This window comes from Corvus kubaryi, unplaced genomic scaffold (genome assembly GCF_017639235.1).
Source record: "Corvus kubaryi isolate FWS band 111438036 unplaced genomic scaffold, C.kubaryi_AGA036_p1.0 136, whole genome shotgun sequence".
NCBI lineage: Eukaryota > Metazoa > Chordata > Aves > Passeriformes > Corvidae > Corvus > Corvus kubaryi.
In genome coordinates, this window is record NW_024580670.1 from 9,751,646 (window position 1) to 9,777,061 (window position 25,416).

Here is a 25,416-nt window from a genome sequence, read left to right on the forward strand (position 1 = left end):
CAAGCTGCCACTCAAAAGGTTGACATTTCTGAAAAATGTCCAGATACCTCAGCTATTTCTATTCTGCCTGGCATAATGTGAAAATCTGAGTCAGCTGGCTGTGCTCTGTCAGGTTTTTTGCAGCCAGCGTCCTGCCTCTCAAAAACACCCACCTAATTTTGGAAACACCAGTCTTAACATTGGTGCTCCTGATGAGAAGCAGAAAAACACACTCGGCTTAATCCCAGCTGCAGAAAAGGATCCAGAGAAAGAAAGATGCCTGAATATGAAAAAAAATACTAGCTCCTGCTCACTTACAAACATTTTATGTAGTTTATATGGGAGGGAAGACAGAAGCCTCCTGCCAAACACATTGTCTGGGCATAATTATTCCTCTCTCCTCCTCCACTTGCCAAGCTAACCTCCTTCTGAATCAGGCCATAAGGAAGGAATGGAGCCAGACAGGACTTCTACACATTTTGGCTCGACATACTGCAAGTGTAAGCTGTCAGGCAGCACTGTAGCAGCAAAAACATGTTAGTGAGTAGTATGGGAATATTAATAAGCAAGAAATGAACTTTAACATCTGTCACAAAGCATCCTTCAGAACCACAAAAAAAAAAAAAAAACACTAGAAAAGAAGAGAAGAAAACAAACTAATCTGCTGTTCAGGGCAGTACTCAGTCATCCTAGAGGGAACAAATTTACCCCAGGCCAAAAGCTTCACCATGACAGTGGCCATTTGAAGTGGCTAGTAAGGCTAAGACTTGCAAAATTGCTTTAATTCTGCTGCCAGTGACATCAAGAGTAAACTACAGATAGGTTTCAGTGAAAAGTGACATAAATCAAAAAGAAGTACTTTCAAAAAGCTCAATTTTATATTCTAGCTCCAAAAGCAATAAAAACCCATCCCAATCCCAAACCTCAGCTCATCCTATTTCCATGCCACGGGATTAGCTCTACCTTTGCTATGCCTTGTCAGCATTTCTCCAATTGCCCTTAGAACTCTGCTATTCTGATGGCTCTGTACACTCCTAAACTGTCTGTCCCAGGACTTCACTGCCTTAAAATCCTATCAAAACCTGCTTCTTCAACAGCATAAATCATTCCTTCTTTACTGTTTGCCACAAAACACAGTTTGGTCCCTTTCTTTTTGCAGGGACTTCAGTGGAAAGCTGCTTTTAATACCTGAAAACTGTAAAGGTTGGGATCACTTAGCACTAAAACAATGTGCACCAATACTATGGTCTCACATTCATATCCCCTAGAAAACAGCAAAATACAAACAGCAATGAATTCAAACCTAGACAGTGAACCACAACACCTTTGATGCTTATAGATAAGAAAACTGCTGTGAAGTACAATAGCAAGAAACGACTTTCAGAGGCCTCATGATGACCACCACCAGTCCCCCAATTTCTAGGCAATTAGTCTTTTTTACTCAGTAGCAACAAATAGCCAGCTACCAGCCACGAGGTATCTTTAATAATGGTAAAAAAGCCATAGTAAATTCTTTATATCACTCACCCTTCACAGCACAGCCACGTCTCCTCATTCAGTGGTGTGTCTGATATCAAGCCAAGTCTGCAAATGAAAAACTCTCAGCCTTGAGAGGAGAAATAGAAATAAGGCCTCTTGGAGCTACACCTCATCAGGTTAATGAGGCTGCCAAGGTACCTCTCTCCTGGGCTGGTCAGGTGTGCTCTGGTCTTTTCTCACAAATCTTGTGAGAACTCTTCATCCCCAGCTAACTATTCTCTGTGGTTTACAACTGCAGTTGAAACCACAAGGAGCCTGTGTACTGTTTCCAGCTTGGTTGTGGAACTTCTGGTGAAGAAGTGTATTTTTTATCTTGGAAACCCTGTCTTGAAATCAGAATCAGCTGTGAACCCTAATTCAGTGTTAAATTGTGCTTCATTGTCTTTTTCTAATTAGTATTATCACCTGTCTGTTATCAGCATATCAAACAGATGTTGTCCGTCATCAAAAGTGCTCCTGCCTTGTAGTTTCATTAAGGTAGGCAGGAGAGTCTGCCGTGTATTAGCTAGGGAAAAATCAGGAAGAAACTCAGGCTTATAGTCTAAGCACAGTGCTGGGGATGAAGCTCTGCTATGCTATTTTTGAACTTAAAGTAACATTTTCATATCATTGAGAAAATCAGTTAATGTCCCTGAACCTTCTCTTCTGGAATATCATCTCCATATTGAACATAAAACCATTGTCCCCAGTTATCCATCCCTGCAGGGGGGACCATGTTTGCACAGTGCTTTGTAAACCTATACTTTCAAGAATTATCTGCTGGCACCCGAGTCAGAAGCCATAAGTCATTCCACACCCTCCAACTAAGAAATTGGATTCTACTGACATCCCTGGGAATGTTCTCTCTGGCTTGAAGCTGTTCTTATTTAGGTATCGTAAGTGTGTCCTGTAGCCAGTATTGTTTTGTGGCCAACACTATTGCTGTAGCTCTATAAATCTGCAGACACTCTGCTGCAGGAGTGTAGTGCCAAAAAACTGCAGAGTTCTCTGCTCTGCTTCCAGTTTGAGAACACATACAATACAGCTAGGCAGATGTGGCATCCTGAACACCTGATAAAACCTGGCAACTGGAGAGGGACTTCTGCATGTCTCTCAACTGTAATGATTGTTTTCATCAAATGAATGAAAAATAAACAGGAGATGTTGCATATTAATACTTCTAGGACCTATACCCAGAAGAGGTATAGTTGGCAGTCACTGAGGGTGTCTGTGTCTTCTCAGTCTTCCTTTCCTCTCTTGCCAAATCAGCTACCAGGTTTACTCTCCTCTGTGGCATGGAGAGGGTAGCAGCATGCTGGGGGGCTGCTTACTGCAGGAAAAACAGCCCCTTCACGGAGCAGAACAAAGAGAACATCAACCCAAGCTGATGGGGCCAAAGGGACTTCACGGTGCTGCAAAACCCACCTTCCCATCTGTGCAACAACTGCAGAAGAGAGCTGGGAACCCCAGGGATGCTCTCTCTTGGCACCCTCCCAGGCTCTCAGCTGGCTGCTCTGCTCCTCCTTGGTGTGAATGAGAGAAACTGGCTTCAGATGCTATTCTGCCTCTTGCCAAAACCCTGCAGTCTGGCAGGAAGGGAGGTGCTTTAGCAGGGGGAACTCAAATTTATTCAGTACAATTCAGCCTGCTGCAGAGGATAGCTCTTGTAGAGCAGGTGGCAGCACTACAGTGACAGCAATACCTACAATAGCTCTGCAGCAATAATTAGCATTATGCCAAAAGCCATACCATGGCCTCTCCTAGGCCTGTCTGCTCCACTAACCACTGCTCCCACCCACAGCAGCTGCATCCCCATCCCACCACCTGCTGGAGGCCAGGTGAGCAAGTTTGTGCCAGTCTAACCCCCAGCCATTCCATCTTCCCCAGCACAGCATCTGCCAGGCAGGACAGCATTCCTCCCACGTCAGGTACTAATGGATAGCAGCAGTCGTGTCCGTGGAGCTCCCACCTGCCTGAGAAGATGGAAGGGGAAGAGGGTGGAGAGCTGCCAGAGCTGTACTGACACCAACTCCATGTGTCATGTGCTGTGGCCATGGGATTTTGCCCTTGGGCTGGCTCTTAAATGACTGCTCAGCAGGAGTGGGCTACTGTCTGGCCTTGCAACTCACAGCACAGGAGGGGAGCTGGAGAGAGCGGCTGTTCCACTGCTGAGATGGGGACGGTGGGCTGTTATTATTTATGTTGTGGTGCTGCCTAATATGTTCTGGGTGCCTTCCAAAGGCAGAGAGAAACATGGGCCCTGCCCTGGAGAGCCATGCATAATTGAAAGAGCAGTCAGTGCATTATCCAAGCTGCGGGTTCTCTGAACAAGACATCCCTCCCATTCAGAGGATTGTTTGAGGCTGAAGGGAGTGCTGGGGATCGTGCAGACCACCCCAACTACTGTCATGGACTGGGATTTATTTAATCTTCCCAGAGCAATGGCTGGAAGCTTAGAAGAGATTCCACAGTGTCCCCTGATAGTTTGTTCCAATTGCTGTAACTCTTCTTGGAATGATGAGGTTTTTTCCTAATATTTATACTAAATGTTCCCTGCTGCAGCCTCAAGCCATAACAGCATTTTCTGTCATTTTACTAATGAGAGTATTTGATGTGTGCTCTTCCTCAGAACATCCCTTAATATATCTGAGCACAGCCAGCCTGTCTCCTCCGTGGTACGAACTATCCCAGGGCTCCCAGCATTTCCTCAGAGGCCACAGCACTTTCGTGGGTCAGTGCACAGCTCCAGTCAGCTCGCCTGTCTTCATCTCAGCTGGTACAAATGAACACTAAACACAGAATCTTTCTCTGACTTTCTTAATAAGTTCCACATGGCCAGTGCTCTCCATGCCTCCAGCATTCAGGCCCTCTGAGCTCTTTGCACACCATCACTTAGGAGCCTTCACGACCATTGACACAGTGAGGGACTCTTGAGTTGTAATTGGGCTCTTTTGTTACTAATGCAGAGAGATAACTGGGGGTCCACAAGGTGCTCCAGAAAAACAATGGTGAAACTCAGACTACATCCAGAAGTGCTGTGGGTGGACCATTATGCCACACTCCCTCCATTCTGCTGCGCTCATTTCTCTGCATAAGGATGAAGAAATGCACTGTGATGTCCTGCTCACATAAACCTGAAAAATCAAACTCTTAGACAAAGCCAAATAAACTCAGAAGCAGGTTCATGACATTATTCATGAACTGGGGAAATACATTTTCTCTCAATTTCTCCTTGTCTCCTGTAGGTAACAGGTAAAAGCATACATGTTGTGGTCTCAGCAGTGAAAAGCAAATTAATTATTTATTGTGATTCTTCCTGGGTAAAGCCTTTCAGAACCGTTTTCTAATCTCTGGTGCACCAGTGAACCCCTGGAAAGGAGCTCCGTTTCTGGGAGAATTGTGTAGCTATGCAAGACCTTTTGTTGGTGTCGGAGCACCCAGAATCCTAATCCCCTCTGAAAATATTGATCATCATTAGCAAACAACTGGTTAAAGTGTGCAGCAGCTGCCTGGGTCTTCTGCTCTGGATACAGCTACCTGGAGTAATGAACAGCAAAGACTAGACAGATGAAACCAACCATTACTTGCTGGTAATTTATCTTGATAGACATAAATCAATGAGAAAAGAAAAAAAAAAAAAAAAAAAAGAAAGGAGAAAAAAATAGAATCCAAGACAAAAGATCTGTAAAGAAAGATCTTTTTATGAGGTTTCAGGTGGCCTTCCTTAATCCTGACTCAGAGAATTCATGAATATTCCTGACTCTGGGAGGACAGAGTTATGTTGCATAATGTTATTCTCTTTGAATTTTCTCTCTGAAATGCATGCATGGACTTCATTGATGTTCTGGCCTCGCCACAGTGTTTAGTACTCATACAAAAAAGTATTTGCTTTTGTTAGCTTTACCTGGCTTCTCTTGGGGTCCTGAATCACATCCTAGTCAAGCTTATAGTCACTCAATCAGGAATAATCAGTGACTTTAAATGACCATTAGGCTTAAGTATTTAGGAAGAGCAGTCAATTAATAATCAAGATCTAGAGGATATTCCCTCAGTTTATTTCCAGAGCCTGCTTTGAAATTCCCTGTGCATTAAGGGCTTACAGAGTAGCCTAATGATTAGAGAAGCATAATTCAAACCTAATGATTAGAGAAGTGTAATTGGTATCACAAAGCCTGGTATTTCTTCCCAGATTAGTACCAATGTGTCCATGTAGACACTGTATATTGCACTTGGCTGAGCACCCCAGGTGAATCCCATTCTTGCCCTGCTGTCCTCCAGCTACAGAAGCAGGTTCATACCCCACAGGTCTGCTGCTTTGCCAGCTGCTGTGCACATCACCATTTGCAAAACTAAGTGTTTACACTGTGCAGTGTTTCACAAAGAAAACTAGACCTCAGCACATAATCCCAAACCACTGGCTTAACCTGGAGGAGACTGGAAGCCTTCAAGTGGTGACAGCAAACTACTTTGTGACCAACCACAATGGTACCATGCCATAATGAGGACTGATCAAAGGACAAGTGGAAGAGGCAGCTGTGGCCACTCACAGAATATCCACTCAGAGGACAGGGAGAAGAGGAACCTTGTAGGGACCATATGTGCTGTGACATGGCAGGATTCCCGAAATGCCAAGGCAAATCAGACAGACTGTGCAGTCAGCACAGCCAGCAGAGCCAATGCAAGCCTTCCACTTTGGAAGAGGAAAGCATGCTGGAGTTTGGGTAGCCCCAGGGCCAAGAGGTTGCAGCTGCCTCACTGATTTTGCTCTGGGTTAAGGCTGACAATTGCAAAAACACTCCACGACCTTGCTGTTCTTTGCAGGGTTTGTCACTCAAAGGCAGCATTTGGCTGGACTCAGAGGAAATCACACTCACTGTTTGAAACATGGGGAGAAAAATGAAAAGCCACAGATAAAACAACTGCTTCCATCAGCCTCCCTGACCCCTCGGGTGGAGACCAAAGCAAGTTGCTTCCCCTGTTCTCCTCACTGGCTCAGAGGATGGCCCTCACACATGCTATTAATTCTTGGTAGGGAGGAGCTCCTGAGGGACCTCAGGTGAAGTTGGTGGAAATCCAAGAAAAATCTTAAAAGTGAGGTTCAGCAACAGCTTTTATGCTGTACTAGAATGAAATGAGGTGTGTAAATCTTCCCTGGATAATGAGTTTATCCTTTGCTGAGAAGAGATCCCATCCCAGGTGAGTGCCTTCACCACGGGACAGAGCCCCAAGGTGCTGGAGCTTTTCCCAATCAGGCTGTAGCATTATTCTTTCCGTTTCCTGCAAGGAGGATGTCCCAAGGGTTCAAAGCAGGGAGTGCCACCCCACTGTGGTGTACAATGCTGGGGGTTCTTCTCTTCTTCCCTCCAGCTTGCAAATGAGAAACAACTCAATGAGAACTTTCCCAACAGAGTGTTAGTTGAAACTCCCCTGGGAGAGCTGGAGGAGAACATTGACAAATATTTAATTTGTGACTAGGCAGAGATGGAAAATGAGCACTGAGATGTTCTGATGGGAACATATTTAGAGAGAGCATTGGGTATCTCAGGTATCTTCAGATCAAACAAGAAAGGGAGGTTTAACTGCTTCTTTATGTTAGGTGACCCTACCTTGAGGGCAGCAGGCTCAGAAGTGAGCCTTCAGTTCACTAAAATTCTTATTTGGCTGCTTAGATCCTGAGTGGGTTTTTTGAGAACATACAAACAAGTTGAAATAGGATGGGAATGAAACCCAGATTGCCTGTGTCCCAGGGTTCTATTTACCAGATTGTCATTCCTCGCAGACACAGTGCATGTGACTCATATCTGCAGCGTCAGAAGTGAACCAACACACCCCAGTAAATGAAAGAATGTTTCCAGACCTACTGTGACCTAAAGTTCCTCAGGATTTCAGCCTCCCTAGGAGGGAAGGCAAGGCAAGGACAGACAGTGTGGACAATTGTGCAGGAACATTCCTCATTTATCACAGAGAATCCTTCCATAAAATGATCAAATGTCTCAGAAATAGATGATTTACTCCTGACTAGTCACTCCAGAACTGTGCTTTTCTGTCAGAAGCCTGAAAACTTCTCTAATTCCTGGGCTAAACAGGTATTTTCAGTAGACTATAACAGTACTATTGACCAGTTCATGCCCTTCCATTTCTGTGCTGAAGTTGATCTTCAACTTAAACAGGTTTTAACACCCTGGTTCTGTGTGCCAGAACAACTGTATCCCATCATATCCTCGCCTTCTTAGGCAACTGACAACTTCCCTTCAATCTTTTTTTAACATTACCATCTCTCACGTCCCCTCTAGCCTGCTCCCTTCCCATTTTTTTCCACTTCTGTGGTAATCTTAAATTTCTTAAGCTCTGTTAAAAATTCCCCATTGTGACCTTATACCTTTATTGTTTCACTGAAGTTCAGACAGATGTGATGTCTCACATCTCCTTTGCCCAGATCAGTTATCTTATCAAAGAAAACCATGAAGTTAGTGATACATGGTTTATCCTTTATCAACACTTGCACTTCATGTCATTTTTCCATTTCTTCCTTGTATTTAATTATTGTTTCTTTCAATAATTGTTCTGATAGCCCTGTATGCTATGGCAGTCAGAGTGATCAGTTTATAATTTTCCAGATGGCTTCCTCCCTCCATTTTAAGTACAGGTACTACATTTTCTATTCTCTAACCATACAGCACTACCTTTAACTTGATGAATTCGTTAAAATATTTTCTAACAAACTTACAGTTTCGTGTGCCAGGTCTCCCAAACTTGGAGGGTAAAGATGTTTTGGTTCCCCAGCACAGGTCAGTTAAACACCTTGTGTTTTCATTCCCATTAGCCACTGCATTTTTTCCCACATTCAGGATCTTTAAAAGGTACCTATTGCAAGTTTGGGTCATCCCTGGACTCCTTAAAGAAAAAAAATAGAGGTACACTCACCATTTGCTGCATCAGATCATTATTACTGTGTCTGCAAATCTGACTTGTCTCCCCTTCTGCTCCCTTATATTTCCTCCTCTCTGCTTTTAAAAGAAGAAGTAGGAAAAAACTCTCTGTATCTCCAACAAACTTCCTTTGCTGTCTGTTTGTTCATATGTGCTTAGGTCACCCGACATTTGTATTGAAAGAGAGTAGAAAAACTCCTAGAACAAGCAGGAAAAACTGATTCTGATTATCCATTCTGACAGGAAAGAAATGTTCTGGCTGCTGGCAATGCCTCCCTGGAACACTTCTGGCCTGTCCCTAGGGAGTGCGTTTTTAGCTCTATAAGTTGAAACCAGTGTTATATTAGACAACTATTTAATTTCAGCTGCATGTGTAATAACATCCAGAAAAGGTCCTGAAATGAGAAATGCAAATCATACAAATAAGCTCAATCTCCCCATTTTAATTCCAGCTCCAGAATCTTTGAGAACACCCTGTCCCTTTCCCAAATTAGAAGCCTTATTAGTAAGTGGCCTTCACTCAGTTCAGATGGGTGTGTTGCCAGATGTCTCCACAGGCAAGATTGCTTTCTAACCTCATTCTAATAATAAATATGAACACTGCTTTCATAATACCTTCCAGCATGGGAATTCAAAGTTTTTAAAATATGTTGAGCATTTTAACAGCAATGAAGAACAAATTTTGTAAAATGGTTTAACCTTGTAAGAGCAGAACAAAATTAACACTGGGAAGAGTACAAATATAAGGGGACAGCTTTGTCTTTCTGACGGATGACAACCTACATAACATCTTTGGACACACCTCACCTTTAACAGCCTTTTCCAAGCTCATGGTGGTGCTACAGAGATCCCTCCAGCCCGAAAAAAATATTTCCTGGAGAGCAGTTTATAGAAATGGGCTCCATGCAGCTGCTGAACAGCACATCTCCACCAAAACAAGGGAAAGTATCCCCTTTGCATTCTGCTATGGAAGTTTCATTGCTTTCTTGCTACATTTTACTTACTGTACAGTGAATCCATTAAACTGGTGTTCGCTCCCAAGGTACGCCCAAGTCTAGGAGATCATCTGGCATGAGAATGTTCTTGCTCTCTGCCAGGCTTTTCCTGGATAATGAGCTACTGCAGTGATCTGGCTCTGAGTTCACCTGCCCTCAACATCCTTCAGTAGTGAAGGCCTGGCTTCTTCAAATCTTCCTTATCCTAAAGAAGGTGTGATGTGTGCCTAGAACAGCCTGGCAGAGGAAAGACTTTTTCCCAGCAAGGTGTGATGGCTCAAATTGACCAGACAATTTCTCTCTGTTGGAGGACAATGTGTGAATGAGGAGCAGCCCAACACCCATTATACCAGAAGCTTTTCACACTGACCCAATGCTTTGGAAATGTTGAAAGTTATTTTTTGGGCACCACAGCATTTGATGTCAGTGAACTGCCTCTCCCGCTGAAGGGAAGAAGTTTGGAGCCCTAACCCATGCTGTAAGCTGCAGGACTCCCAAGTCTGTTTGGTCTCTTGGATGTGCAGATGGGACCATGGGAGCTCTGGGAGCCCCAGTTCCGCACACAGAGGTACTTGGGAGATGCAGACCCTCAGTACCTGCCTGGCTTTCTGCCAGTCATAGTAGTAACCAGGCACAGATCCAGGGGAATTTAGCCTGTATTTCAGAGAGAAATTGTCCATTTAGATGAAACAGAGATTGTTTGTTTTCAATTAATCGTTGCTTGCCAATGAAGAAAATGTCTTGTCAGAGAAATCCCAGCAAATTCACTTTCTGGATTTCAGCAGAGAAGCTCAAAATCAACTTGGATGTCCTCTCCCACCTCTGTTCAGAAAGCTCTTTAGCAGCCTTTGCCCCTGTGGAGGTCCATATGGGGCACATGGGCCTTGCTGCAGTCCAGTGGCACTGGAGAACACAGAGCCCATGGAGAGGAGACACATTTTGAAACTGGGTTGCGGTTTAGCTTCTCCAGCTCATTCCCTCGTCTTTTTTTTTTTTTCCTGCAGCTTTTATCTCTGCCTTAAAACATCATTTTCTCTTCTATCTCCCTCAAGAAGCAAAGTGGCATGGCTGGTCTACTCTTTTCTGAGATAGCAAATTGGCTGGAGACCTCAAAAGTCAGAAAGTGTTGGCAGCTGCCACAATTTTGTCACAAGTTTCTAAAATCTGGTTTTCATACAGCTCCAGCAACCAGACCAATGTGATAAATAGAAATTTTCACTTTCTTTTACTTTTGATCCCACATGATAGTAGAAAAAAGATGTGATAATTGAATGGCAGAAATGAGAGAAAATAAAAAGAGAGAACTCCAGGTCCTGAGCCTGCTAGTACAAGAAGTAGGGCTTGCAAAGGTCTTAAAGGCAAGAACTTCATACAGTTTGTGCAAATAAACTGATGCTGAGTGATAGGGACACTTAGTTCTCTCTGAGGGGAAACTGTAGCAGGATTCAGACTATATTAGACACTTGAACATGGGTGAAAATCCACCAGACTCCATTAGTTCTTGTGCTTATGGAAACACTTCTTTTCCATGTCAGTGTTTTGAACTCAGTTTTCCCATAGCAAGAAAGGCAGATTTTCAATGTTTTAAACAGTCAGCAGTAAAGATGCTTGCTTTTTTTCCCCACAATGTCAGATTGAAGTATTCTTTAATAAGAAAAGATTTTTGTTGAGCTCAACAAAGATGCTTGAAAAAGGGAGATAACGCAATTAGAAAATATAAACTGAATATAACTCTCTTCCTCTCTTGGGGGTAATGGTTTTCTCTGCCTACAGGTTGTCCTCCCCAGTCATTTGTGACATCTAAGGTGGGCAGAGCATAAGCCATGAGTATATACCTTAAAAAATTAAAAAAAAATTATAAAAAGCCCACTGTGGCTTGACTCCATAAAAAATAAAAGGTAACAAAGTCTCCAGACTTTGTTTTTTCCTTTAACACCACCCTATGGAAAATCACACCAGCTCTGTAGCACTTGTCAGTGCAGACTCCTTGCTTTAAGCTAGGCAAAGATTTGGTGCTGTGTGTTTGCCCTTTGAGTGTGGGAAAACACCATGGGGGAAAAAAGTGTTAGTGCTTTACATTTCTTGCATTAATCCTCTCAGCCTGCAGAGTTATCATTATCATTCAAATAAAATGATAACAAACCCAGCCATCTGCTTAAAAAGCCCAGGCTGGTCATAAATCCACTGGATCCCTTAGATTTAAAAAAGGGGAAAATGCTTTGAAGCAAAGAGGCTCTTATGCAATGCCAGCCCCCTCCCTGGGAGTGCTGAAACCTTTAATCACCTAAGGAGGGGGAGATGCACCGAGGCCTGGGAGCCCCGTGTCAATATTATTCCTCTTACATAACATCCTGCTTTATTTGCTGATTGAATGGGCCTTATTATTTTTTTTTTTTTTTAACTGAACTTGCCCCTCAGAAGCCAAAAAAGCTTAGTGGTGAATTGCAATCTCTCCAGAAGAAAAGCAAACCTCACCCACAAGCAAAAACAAAACAGCATGACAGATTGAGATTTGCTATCTAAAACCAAACAATCATTAACAACAAATAATCCAGCAAAGAAGGCACAGCAAGCTCTGGGCACCTTCCTGACAGAGAAAATTAGGGCCAGCCTGGCAGGACAGAGACACCAAGCTCCTCCTCTCCCACAAAACTGAATTGCCCACTACATATTTTCTTTACCCTCCTGCAGGGAAAATGTTTTATTGATAAGGCCCCTCCTAGGCTTGTGATTACCCCCAGGGCTGAGTGAGATTTGAAGCTGGTTGGATTGACATCATGTCTAGACAGTCCCTTTTCTTGGCAAACACTCAGCGTACCTGAGAACAGACCAGTGAGTCCAATAATGTGCAAAACTGGGCAGGAGGAACCTTTAGGGACATGTTGGGCACACTGAGGAGGCTGCACAGAGACACTTGGAGGTGTGTGTAGCACAAGGAGTCCTCTTATGTGGGTGTACTCACAGCTCTGCCCTCTCCTGTCTGGGTACACAGCTGGGCCCAGGCTGACATCATTAAAGCAGTATCCATGTTTCCTGCAAGCAGACACACGAGCACAGCCATGCACACAGCAGCAAAGCTGCCCTTGACGCCTACGCACACCAGGAGTGCCAATGGGGCACCGCCCTGTGTCCCCACAGAGGTGACTTGGCAGGGCTGCCTCGCACCATGGTCCACATGGCACCTCCAGCTCTCTGCCCTGGGCCTATTGCATGGGTATCTGAGCTGCTAGAGAAATCTGGAGGTTACAACCCGACGCTTTAAGAAAAGCAAACTCAGAACCAGTTTCCCTTAGAACACAGCAGCTCTGGATCACCTGCCCAAAGCTGGAAGGGAAGGCACTATATCTGCCTTTCAGTGAAGGCTCCAGTCCCTCTTCCAGCCCCCTGGGCTCTGTGATACATGTGTAGGGGCTCTCTCACAGTGGGTGAGATAGCAAACACCACATTTGTACATGAGAGCAGACCTGGCCTTTCCCTGACTCCTTCTGGGGTTAGTGCATCCACAAGGACGAGTGCTTGATCCATCAGCCCGGCACACAGGTCTCTCTTCAATCTCTGTTCCCTGGTACAAAAGGAGAGCGTGGAGACCTCGAGGTTCCTCCAGGATAGCCAGGCACTACTACTGCCCTTGCCATCTTTTAGGCTCACTTGATAAAGCTGCTGCCTGCAGACCAAGCCCATGCCAACTGAATTGTTGTCTGGGCCAGCCAACGCCCACAGGGCCCAATCCCTTTTGTGCTCTCCCTCTTTGAACTGGGTAGAAATCATCTCTGTGAAAACCTCTGGTATTTTTAGGCCAGAGCTGAGCTGCCTGAATGGCTCATGGCTAGTTGCCTGCCTGCCCCTTGGGAATGGGGCATGCAGAAGGCAGGGAGGAAAAGGCATGGTCACACCATGGTGTTTTGCAGCCGTCCTCAGCTGCCTGGGTGCCACAGAGAGCCTATAGGCAATTTGTTCCACAAATAATACAGACCTGAGGAATCTCTACATAAAGGAGGAATTCAAAGGTGGCTAAGAGCAGCCTTTGCTTAAAAGTGGGACAGAAGACCTGAGAGGGGCTTCCCTCTGGTCCTGGTTAACAGCTGGCTGGCTCAGCTGAGCATCCATCATGCAGCAAAACGTGATAATTGTCTTGCTCTGTGCTCCCCAAACCTGCCAAGTGTGGCCGATGCCCACTGTTAGCAAATCCCACCCTCATTATGTGCTCCCCATCCTCGTCCTTCCGAGGCGCCGGGCTCTGGAGTGCGCAATTAAGCACCCGCCATCGCGTTGCTCCTAGGCCAGTTTGTCATCGCCAGCATTTGTTTGGGAATGTTTGTTGGGAAGCACATGGTGGCAGGGTCAGTGGATGTTGTTGAGGTTTTTTCCTCTTGCGCCTGGGGGCCAGAGAGCTTTGTGCGTTTCTCAGTATGTTAAACTCAATTAAAAAAAAATAAAAAAACCAACATCAGGATAACTTAAAGCAGATGTGAGCACAAGCCTGAGACCCTTCTGAGCACAAACACAGCCATTTCACTGCAATTCCAAAAGGCTTTTCTGGCAAGCCTCCCCTCCATGTCCTACATTCTTTCATTCCAAGGAAGACAAACAATTCAGACTGAAGCAGCAAGGCACGTTTTTCAAATAAACAGGTTCCCTCAAACAGTTTTTGCCTTTGTGCCACCCCAATACCCTTATTCCTCTCTTAAAGGATCTTCTGGGATGATCTAAATGACAATTTGTGTCACACCTTCCATTAAGGTGTTCAAAGCACTGCACTCAGCCCATGTGAGCCTCTCACATGGAAGTGTTTTCACCTTCACATGCCAAGACAATATCTTAATGACCTGAAGTTACAGATGGACTCTGTTGTATTTGTAGACGCTAAAACTAGAGATCCTGTGGAGTCTTGCACTGCTGGAAGAGGAACGTCCCTGGAATGTGAAGGGTACTACTTGCTGGTGACTGGGGAACCTTTAAAAAGCAGTTTGTGTGGTCATTTCTGCTCATCAACACCAGTTCTGTGGTTTTAAACAAATAAACCATATTTTACCTTAGAGGTCTTTCAATGGCTCAGCCAGAGGGAGATTTTTGGACAGAAGTACAGTCTATAACATGTTACCTGATTCCCTTGTTACTTTAATTCCATCTCTCATTTCTCCCTGTGTCCCTTAGACCAGCAGCTGCCTTGTCCAAAGTCACTCATCTCTTCCTTCTAGTTTCTAAGTTTCATGCTTACTTCACCAGCTACTTTTGAGTCTGGCTGTGACTTCTGTGACTAATTCCTGGACTCTGCTCCAGCCCTGCTTGTGAGTTCTCTTCAGCTCCACGTTGCTCCACCTGTCTCTTGATGAGAAAAAGCAAGGCCAAGTCTGGGAGGATTTTAGTATTTCAAAGATTTGGTTCATTATGATTTCCATATCCTCCTCTATGAGAAAGAACAGAGGTTGTCTCTGGAGAACCTCCGGAGATGGGTGGAGGCAGTTCCAAGATCTACACCTGGGATCCTGTTTCTCCTGGACTTTCCCCATACAAGGAAACAAAAGTGAGGGAGACTCAGCTGTAGCCTTCCACCCACAGAAAGCAGATAGCCAGGACTGGCAGTTTCCGTTTTATATCAAGATTGTTTGAAGATATCCTGGGCTGCCCTGTGTGGTCAATTTGAAGAATTTCTTACAGCCTCCAGTCAAATGGCATGTACGCTATTAAAATTGATTGTAAATAATACATAGTAGATGTAATAAATATAATAGCAGGTAGTAAATAATGAATAAAAGATAATAAAATTGATTATTTCTCACAGAATAAATAAAGAGGGATTAAAAAAAACGGAATGCCTTCTGCGATGTGAGGACAGAGGAATGGCTTGAGAACCAACAGCAGGTCAGTCCCTGGGTGAGCAGTTTCAAGCCATACCACTTTCACCCCCACTACAACAGCTTAGTCTCGAGTTTCAAAGCTGGATTATTTAGGAAGACACAGGTACAGATGTGTTGATCAGTGCAATGGAAGCCAAATTACTCCAGTGGTAGGGGTGAAGCAAGAGAAATGAGATGGCCTTCACAGCCCAGCCCTTACAGGAGGTGCTTTGTTGCATCCTCTAAGAACAGAAATATCTGCTTTGGCCTCCTAATAGGATTTTCATATTCCTCATGAGCTTAACATGGGAAAATATGTACAAAAATAAATCTATCATTACAAATCACGATGATGAAAAATCTTTAAATCTCTCAAATCCTTTTAAATCCCTTTACAAGATTCTGTATTTCTCACAGTAAGTTCCTTCAGTTAATTCTGCCCCTGAGTTAAGGTACCCAGAGGAGAAAGAAAAAAGCTGTGCTTGAAAAACATTTTTCTTTGACTGATGGACTTTGCAGGACCTGACAAACCAAGGGACAAGCACCCCATATCAAGGACAGCTGCATAAACTTCCTGAGCACAAGAAATTAATCATAATAAAAGGCTTTAAATTTTTTTTTAATGCAGTTAGGTACCAAAGAGAAAAGGGTTATTTCCCAGAATCATTCCTGTTTGGCATGGTTCCTGATTGCTTAAATGAAGAACTTTTATTATTGAGCTTTTCATAACCTCTAACCTCAAAATCTGGGGAATGCCTTACATGGAAAATACAGAACACAGTAAAATTGCAAGCATTCCTGGCTTTTGTGCTCCCTCACACCGATATTCCTTCCTGCTCTTCAGCAACTCACCCCTGGGCCTTGCAGGCAGCAGTGTCTGAAGGCTGCTCTCAAGCTGACTCTTGGCTAATAGAAGTAATTCTGGAAGTTGGGTGGGACTGAACCAAGCAAAGTTAATCACTATTTAAGCCTACCCAGATTTGCCTCTCCTTGTATAAGATTGCGAATTGAGTGCTTAAGGATTTCAGGCTTCTCCCCTATTGATTGATGTTTCAGATATTCCTACTTTCACTGCTCAAAAGCTGTTTGCTGCCAGCATTGATGATGTGTTCTCTGTATGGTTGTAGAACACAAGCCCATTCTGCTGCATGGATGGAGAGGCCATGAGAGTGCAGTGCTTCTTGTCTGGAGCCAGCTCCACAAAGTGGCCTGGGAACAGCAGCCTGACCCTGGGCAGAGCAGTGTCCACTCACCCACCAGGTTCCAACTGAAGCTGGTGCAGGAGGCAGGAGAAGAAGGGGGGGAAATGCTCTCCTGCTACCAAAATACAGCATGAGCACGAACACTGCAGTCACTTTACCTTTGTTCACCCCGAAATTTCAAGCAACAGGGAAATGCAACTAAACTGAGAATCAGACCCAAGGGAGTCCTGCCCTGTTCTGGCTGGGGCAGCACAGCTGGGATGTCATCAGCTGATGTTGGAGGGCTCATGGCAGCAGCTGCTCCTGAGGCAGGAAGGTCAGGAAGCTGCCTCCACCCCCATCTGCCAGAGCTCTGTCCTGTCCCAAGCTGTCACTGCATTAGTATTATTTCATCACGTACCAACACTGCCTCTAACTCCAAGCTCATCCCATAGGCTATACAGGCAGAAAATAAATTTTAAGGATACACTTGATCTGTGATGGCCTTTAGCATCAAAAACAAACATAAAGCTATGAAGTGCAAGAGGGGAAACTGATATTTGGGGATGGAGGAAGACTTACAGCTCAATTCTACAGGGCATTCACTCAGAGGAACAGTCCCTTTGAAATTATCATGCCAATCTGGAGGCTTTTCAGCAATTTCAGCTAAATCCTTTAGGCTTGTGCACAGGGAGAGGTTAATTTGGTTTCAAGAAGTATGGATTAAAAGCAGAACAGTTATTCCTGATTAATTCCCTCTGTGATCGCTTATATTTTGGAATAAAAATGCCTAAATGCCTAACTCTGAACCAAACCAACTCATACCCAGCCTGGTTTAGGTACATTGAAGTCAGTCAGTCTTTTCCCTCTGACAGTGTTTGTAAAGACATTTGGTTGGGAAGAGCCAGGAATTGCTTCACAGGCAGTCAAACCTTTACTAGGTCAGAAAAAGCACCTTAAAATATGGGATATTTCCTAGATGAGACTCAGATATCAATTACATCATTAACAATTTCAGGATAATTCTGTTCTCTTCCATGAGCCAACTTCTGATCTAACCCACAATAAGAACTTGACCACTGACTTTAGAGGAAGTTTTACCAAGAAGTGTAGGAAAACAATGTTACCAGACCTTCAGCAATGATTCCAGGGGAGTCATTGACACAGGAAAGGGTGACAGAACTGACCCTTTATTTCCATGTAACTAGTTTAAAAATTGTCAGTTGGAAAGAAAGTTTTATAGGAGGGAAATCATTGAGTTGCTTGCAATTTACTTTTTTAAGCTAGAATTTTGTTTAATCTGTTATAACAAGCAGTGAAATGAAAACAGTGAGAAATCCAAACATTTCACCAGTCAGGAAACTAAAATTCCAGAGAGACCTTGACCACTGAAGAGCAGCTGAAAGGAACATTAGAGCACAGCCGAGAACAGCTGAAACTGGAGGTAAGGGATCAAAAAACTACCTGTGGGTTCAGGGGATGCTCTGGGGCCTTCAAATGGAAATATCTCAAAACTGGCCCCTGGGCTGCAGTGAAAGCATTGCCTCCACTCCTGCCTTTTGCTCAGGAGTGATGCCTGCACTGGCTACGTGCAAATCTGTGTTTCTCTAAATCATCAATTCTCCCCTGCAGGATGCAAACGCCTCCAAAAGGGAGCATGGCAGCTCTGTGGGTGCTTATGGCAACACTGCAGGGCAGGCTAAGAGACAAAGTAAAGGACAATTATCTAAGATGGAATATCTGGTCCTGTAGCAACTCATTCAGACAAACTCCAGCAAAACATCTCCCTCCTCCTGCCCTGCAGGCAGAACTTTCACCTACCAAATTCACATCCCACTCTCACCACAAACTCTTTCCCAAAACCATGCCTTGCCCAAGCTGATCTCAGAGACACTAATCCTGAAAACTACCTTTATAAATCTCCACGTAGTGGATGAAGAAATGAGGAATTAATTACTTGACTAAAGTAAGTGAGCAATAATAAGGGAATCTTAAAAAGCTGGAAGTTTTAGTCCAAAGCATCTTTCAAGTTTCTGCTGTCACTCTCAGCCCAGCTTGCTGCTGTGTCCTACAAGACTTTGGGATTGTTAATGATCTACATCAATTTACAGTCTCTCAGGTCAGGAAGATTAGAATAAGAGGTAGATCAAGTAATATGAAAAACAAAATTAGGATCTTTGGGCAGTAGACACCATATAAATATTAGTCCCATTAGTTGCTGTTATTTACTGCTTGTGAAGCACAGCAGGGAACACAGAATAGGGCAAGGGGGGGGGTCACCAGGCTGCAAATGGACAGAGTTGCCAAGCTATAAATATGCTGATGTATTTTTACACTTGTTGTGGCAAAGTCAGGATGGTTGTTGTGATGCTGGAACATTGCTGGGGCTGTTTTCTAATTATAATTAGATTCTGTTACTTTTCCAGTGTCATTATCAGAGACACAGTCATGTGCGCTTGCTTTTAAATGCTACTGGCCCTGCTAATTATTCTGGGCACAAGGGAATTCCACAGGCAGAGGGGAAATAATTCCAGTCCCAGGAGCGCCTCCTTCAGATGGTGGGTACCACTCTGACACCATCACAGCCCACTGAAGGATGCTGTGACTGATTTTTGGATGCTGATTTCAGCAAGCACCTCTCCAACAGCACGTCTCAGGGGGCACTGGCAGCCTCTCTGCAGGTGCTCTTTCCTTGCCCTTACCTGCTGGTGCCCTCATGTGTGTAGGCTCTTTTGCACCTGTGGGTTCAGAGGCAGGATTTGAAAGCAAATGTACTGAAACATTTTCAGAATCCAAAAATAGATGACACCTGTCACTATAGAATGACTTGCTGAAGCAGCCACACTTAAACATCAGAGCATCTGATGCTGAAAGGGTTTTTCCATTGTTTCTTGGAGCACCATTGTTCTGCATCTCACAAGTACTGCCACAGGCACCTTCCCAAACAAACTACTAGGAGCTGTGCCCAGGAAAAACAGGACCTTTGTGGGTGTAGCTGATGTGCAGAAAGATTCCAGCTGAAAGCGCTAGAGGACTTTCTGAAGCAGTTCCTCATCTACAAATCCACAGGAAAGTGGAATTAAATGATGGGACTTAACAGCTAGGGAGAACCACACTGCCTCTGCTTAATCTTCCTATTAGGATAACACAACCAAGACAAGGGCAGGAAACAGCCTACCACACTGATACAACACTTCAGGATTAATTTTTTCTGGAATTCTATGCTACCAGTGGTATTTCTGACATTGAGCAAATAGTAGGAAGAAAATGGAGATGGTTCTGTGCAAATGTGTGAACACTCCCAGAAGCTTTGGCCTCTGCAACTGAAATCTAAACACTCGTGGTCCACCAGGCCCTGCAAACTTCCCTGTAATCACTGAGATATATCTTTAGGTCTTATGCATTCCTTTATATTTGTGTCTGAATGAACTGTTGGAGCTTCAGAGGGGAAAAGCTTTCAAGATCATCAATGGTACTGCTTTTATCAGCTTCAGACTCTACTTTTCATGATCTCTCTGTGTGAAAGGAAAAACTGAGTGACTCGACTCTTGCACTCAAAATTCCACAATAAGTATTTATGGTTTTCCCTACTTACACTGGCTTTATGTCCATGTGGTAGTGCCCAATGTATGTCTTCCTCAGCTCAGCATCAAGCCCTGAGTTCTATTTTCCTTTTTATCAATAGCTCTTCCCCTTCCTGATGATGATTATGATACCTTTCAAACATTCATAGATTGTTTTAAAGTCACCTTTTAATCACCTTGTACAGCCAGGGCACATATACTTAGCTCCATTAATCTTACTTTATTTAGCTGCCATACTGCAAGGCAAGGTGCTCCCATCAAATAACCCTTCACCTTCCTGGGTCTGTAGGAATATCAATTACTCTCAGTCCCAGGGGGACTGGTCATCTCTGCAGCCCAGGGTGCTCCAGAGGTGTGGGCAGGCAAGGATGATGGAGGAGAGCACTTCACCTCACTTCATAGCTTGGAAATATAGGGAGACCATACAAAAGAATCTTTTTTGCTTTTAGGAATACTATATGCATCCTCTAAGGCAGGAAAGTTAATTAGCCTGGCTGCTCTGACAGTGTTTTCTCCTGGGAAAAAAAACTTGCACTCCTTCAGTGATCAGAACTTTTTAATCCTGGTGCCAAACGCATTTCTCTGAATTAATATTGGTGGAATGAAAAAGCTTTCTTCTCTGCTTCAGCCTTCTCTCCCAGGATAAATCTTTTTGGAATTTGCTTTACATATTGTGCTTTTGAATGCTCTTTTAAATGTTAAAAAATGACTGTGTGAGAATGTCGCTTTCTCATTAACAAAATTTACTACATATTTTCCTCCATTGTTACCAGTACAGTTCCAGCAGTGTTAACAATGGGAACCCTAGAGCAAATGGTCTGGCACCAGCACTTGTCATCCAACTATGGCTGGTCAAAAATGTGTTTGAAAACTGGCCTTGTGTTTTTTTTAAGTGTGCTTGTTTTCAGTAAGCACTTCCAAATGATTTTTTAAAATTAAAAAAGAAAACAACCCAATATTTAGTTGTATTTTAATCAGAAAGATATTGAGGTGTTTGTGATTTTTGGGGGGAAAACCTATGGTGGTGAATAAAGGAAAGTATTGTATTCCATTACCTGCCTTTTTCTTGATTGGGGGGAGGAAGTTAACAAAAAGAAAAGAACAGGAGGCTATGGTTCTCTTCATTCAGAATGGAAGAAAGCAGTTTTTTAAATTCAAAATCACTAATAAAATGGGAAAAAAATCACAAACCTTCTGATGTCTTTTAAAATTCATTCTAGTGTATATTCCTTCTCTTTGTGTCACAGAGGAGTGTACAATATGGCCCATGGTGACAACAGTGAGCAACCAGGTTTTCAAGTTTGCAAGAAGCTTTCAACACCAAGGTAAGGAGCCCTCAGCTAAATTCAGCAAAGGCAGGAAATATTTAAATGTGTTTCTAGCACTGGTGGAAGAAGCATGGCAGCAAAGCTCTCTGGTGAAAGCTCTGCAGGGAGCCAGAATGGTACCCTTTGATATTAAAACTTAGTAATCTACAAAAGCTGCTTCCATTCATTGGAAACTACTGATACTTTTTTCTCTCTTGCAAATACTTAATTTCCTTTGTTACCACAAATCTCTGCTGTAACTAAAACACAGCAAAAGCACATGCTCTGAAATCCCTCAGCTGTGCTTTCCTATAGCCATGGAAACAGAGTTTTGCATGCCCAGGGCACGGTGAGGTGGATTTGTCAGGGTTTTTCCTTTTCCTTGCAACCTGTCACAAAGTCTGTTTGCTTCTTGTGAATATGGACTGAGACATTTTTTATTTCAACTCAGACCAGGGTCACACCTGGCCATGACCGATACTTGACTGGCCTCCCTCAGTGAACTGGTTTTTATACTCTTCTCGCAATGAATTTAAGTCATCAGCTGTTAATACTTCTGCAAACCTACTGCTTCCTTCCTGGTGTTAGATGAGGATTCAGAGGACCCAGTTAATACTCACAGCTCAATTCAATCTAAGAAGAGGATTTTGAGCTCAATTAGGTTGCTTACTGGCTGCTTGTGAACCTGAGCTGGGACTAAACTGTGTGAGAACCTTCCATTGGGTCAGACTGAAATAACCCACAATACGTCGGCACACCAGAACAAAGGCTCTGCTCTGCTGCTGGTTTAATGCTCTACATCCCCAATGGTCCTGTGGAGATGCCTGTGTTTGTATAAGAACCTGCTCATTTACAACACAGCCCCTTTTTCTCTTTTTCTTTTTCTTTTTTAATGCACACATGAAGTGATGTTATTAATAGTTTGTGATCTACTGCGCTTTTCATCTGAGGATCTCTCACAAAGCATTTTAGGAGACTGAATCAATTTTCAAAACACTCCTATGTAATACTATCCCAGTTTTACTGGAAGGAATACTAAGGCAGTGGGAGGCAATTTTCCCAAGGGTTCATTGGTAGTGTCAGAAATAGAGCCCTGGACTTGGACTCCAAATATAGCCAACATTCTCATCCCATGGCTGAAGACTGAGTGCAGGAGTCCCCACTTTAACACCGAACATACCTTCTGCCTTATGCTTCCGAAACGGCTGCCTGTTGCCATGGCGACTGCAGTGCAGCTCCCTGGACCAGATTTGCTTCTGTTACATCAATGCAAATCATGAGCAAATTCATTGAAATTAATGGAGCTACCCCAGATTTCCGTGGCCAAGGGAGGATACAGAACAGATTTAATCCCTCTGAATTTGATATGAGAAGGTGGTGATCTCTTGAGAGTGGGAAAAAATTCTTTGATCATTGCAGGGGGGAAAAGGATGAAGGATATCTTGCAACAAAGGTATAAAAAGAAAATCTGTGAACTTGACTTTGGGGTGACCTAACATTCTCAGACCTACTTCTGACCATTACCATTGGAAGGCCTTATTTTTCCAAAACAAGTGTTCTGCTTCCCCCTAGCACTGAGCAAAGGCCATATTCATGCTTTTACTGTGAGAATAAGGGATGGTGGTGAACGGAGTCAAAGAATCTATGGAGAAATGTGGAGACAACCAGCTTGTGCTGCTGTTCACAGGACAGGTCTCACAGGGATGAAGGAGCTGGCAACAAGTCCTCAGGTTGCCTCCCTGTGGCCTCTTCCTGGAGAGGAAGGGAATGCCTGATGGAATGGGAACATGAATAAACAATTCCTTCACTGTCTGCCACAACACTGCAATGACCTGGACTGCTGCTTACTGGGGAAATGGAAGAAATGTGGGAGGCAAGACGTGAAACAGGGAGAGCTCTCCTAGCGATAGTAACCATCACCCTAGAGCTGCCTTATTTCCTGCAGCACCTCAGCTCTCTAGACCAGAGGGCAAAACTGAAGCTAGCACAGGCAGTGTCCCCTTCAGTCACACACAGCCTTGTGTGCAGTGAGAACTGGGGGCTGACACAGGGGAGGGAGGATATGGTAAAGTACAGAAATGGGGCATCTCAAAAGCTTAGAAATTGGTTGGTCACGCTGCACTTGGGCTAATGAACAAATTCTAATTTGAGATGAACTTCTCCCATGATCGTGGAAAGCAAACCATGCTATCCTGTGTCCAAAGCTGAGCAGGCAGCTGCTGTTTCACACCGTTCACAAAGACACTGGAAATATCCTCCTGTAAAGCTCAGTCTGTCACACTAGCAGGGGTTATGCTGCTGTTCTTACTGCACCTCAAACACTTCAATCTACAGTTATTTAACTTCATGAATTAATATTCAACCTTCCCAAGCTGCCAGTCATGCACATTACACTGTCCCTGACCACTCAAGGGAAACCCTTTGGATCAGGTAGAATCAGTGCTCAAAGGAGGTGTTATCACTGTGGCAAAACTGATGCAAATTTTTTGAGTGGAACTCCTGAAAATCGAAACGGGAGCTGGGAAGTCCGTGTGCAGCAAGGTCTGGCACCATCTGCTGTTCCTTATGGCAAAAATCCTGCCAAGCTTTCAGAGCTGTTTATGCATTTGTGCTGCAAAAAACTTGTCCTAATCTGGGGGCAAGGGACACCTGGCAGTGACACCTGGACTGGTAGGACTCAGCACCCAATTTGGAGGACCACAGACACCGTTCCAGAGGTCACTGCAAGACTGGTCCTTGCCTATGTCGAAGGTAGAGCAAAGATTGGCTTTGGAAAGCAGAGCTGATCAGACTAAACATAGCAACCCTGCTGAACATCCCAGAACTGCATCAGGGATGTGCACAGTCAGCCAGGCCATGGTTTGGATACGTGTTTCGTAAGACTCAGTATCTCTTGTGGAACAAACATTATTTTTTTGCCCACCTCATAATAAGAGGTCAATGCTCTGATTCAGTATCTCATCACATGCTAAAATTTGTATTTGTCCTAACATTTTACCAAAAGCCTGATTTCAAGCATTTAAAGAAATCCCCATGAACATGAGGGTCCAAGGTGAGCACTTTCCACAACTGCTACTGGAAAGAGAGACCAAGCAAAAAATGACTGGAGATAATACAGAAATTAAGTTTCTACATTGTGAACATGTCCAGTTTCTTGGGAAGACATGAATCCAAATTTTCTTTTTTTTTTAAAGCAATTTTCTAGTTCTACCCAAAAGATTGGGTAAAAAGCTTGAAAATGCCACATAAAACTGAGTTGTCATAAGAGTAATAACAAATTGTGCTCTTAAAAACAAATCTGTGATTTTTATGTCCACTTCATTACATTTTTGAAGGCACAACATATAAGATTTAAGTACTTGACGTTAGTAATACTACAGTGCCATTACTATGAGACAGCAATATCTATCCATGTATGATAAGGGCAAAAACTGACTTCTCCCTTTAAGTTAGACCACATTAATCTCCCACACAATTCCTTTGAAGATTTATACTCACAGAATGGAGATTCTCCACTGACTCAGGAATTCTTGCCACTCTACATGATTGCCGTAATTTGAAGGGATAATTTGAAGGGCTAATTAACAAAATGTTTACAAAGAAAGGCAAAAAATCTCAAGATTTGAATTTGCTGATCGTTGTTAAAAGCTCAGAAATCAGACAGTCATATTAATATTGGAAACACACTTTGTAAATAGGTGCTTGAAAAACGACTTTGCTCCTGTAAAAATGGGATTATTTCTAGGTCTGATGGAAACATCAAAAAATTAGTATTTCCACTTCCAAGTGATCCAAACATGCCCATTTTCTCAGAGCTCTTGGAAGAGGAATATGTGAGGATTATTGTCACAAAGGGTTACATGAACTTCTGCTCCACACACTGATTTTCATAGACATAGCTCTGCTGTGTTCTATAGCAGTAGCTAAGACTTTGTGAGTCTTCTGTGTCTAAGAATGGCAACAAACATTCTTTAGATCTATGTTTTATCAGTACTTTTTATATACAAACCACAGAGTTTCCTTATTTTTTCCTCCCAGGCATCTCTGAGCACAACCCTACACCAGGACACCTCACTGGGCACTGCA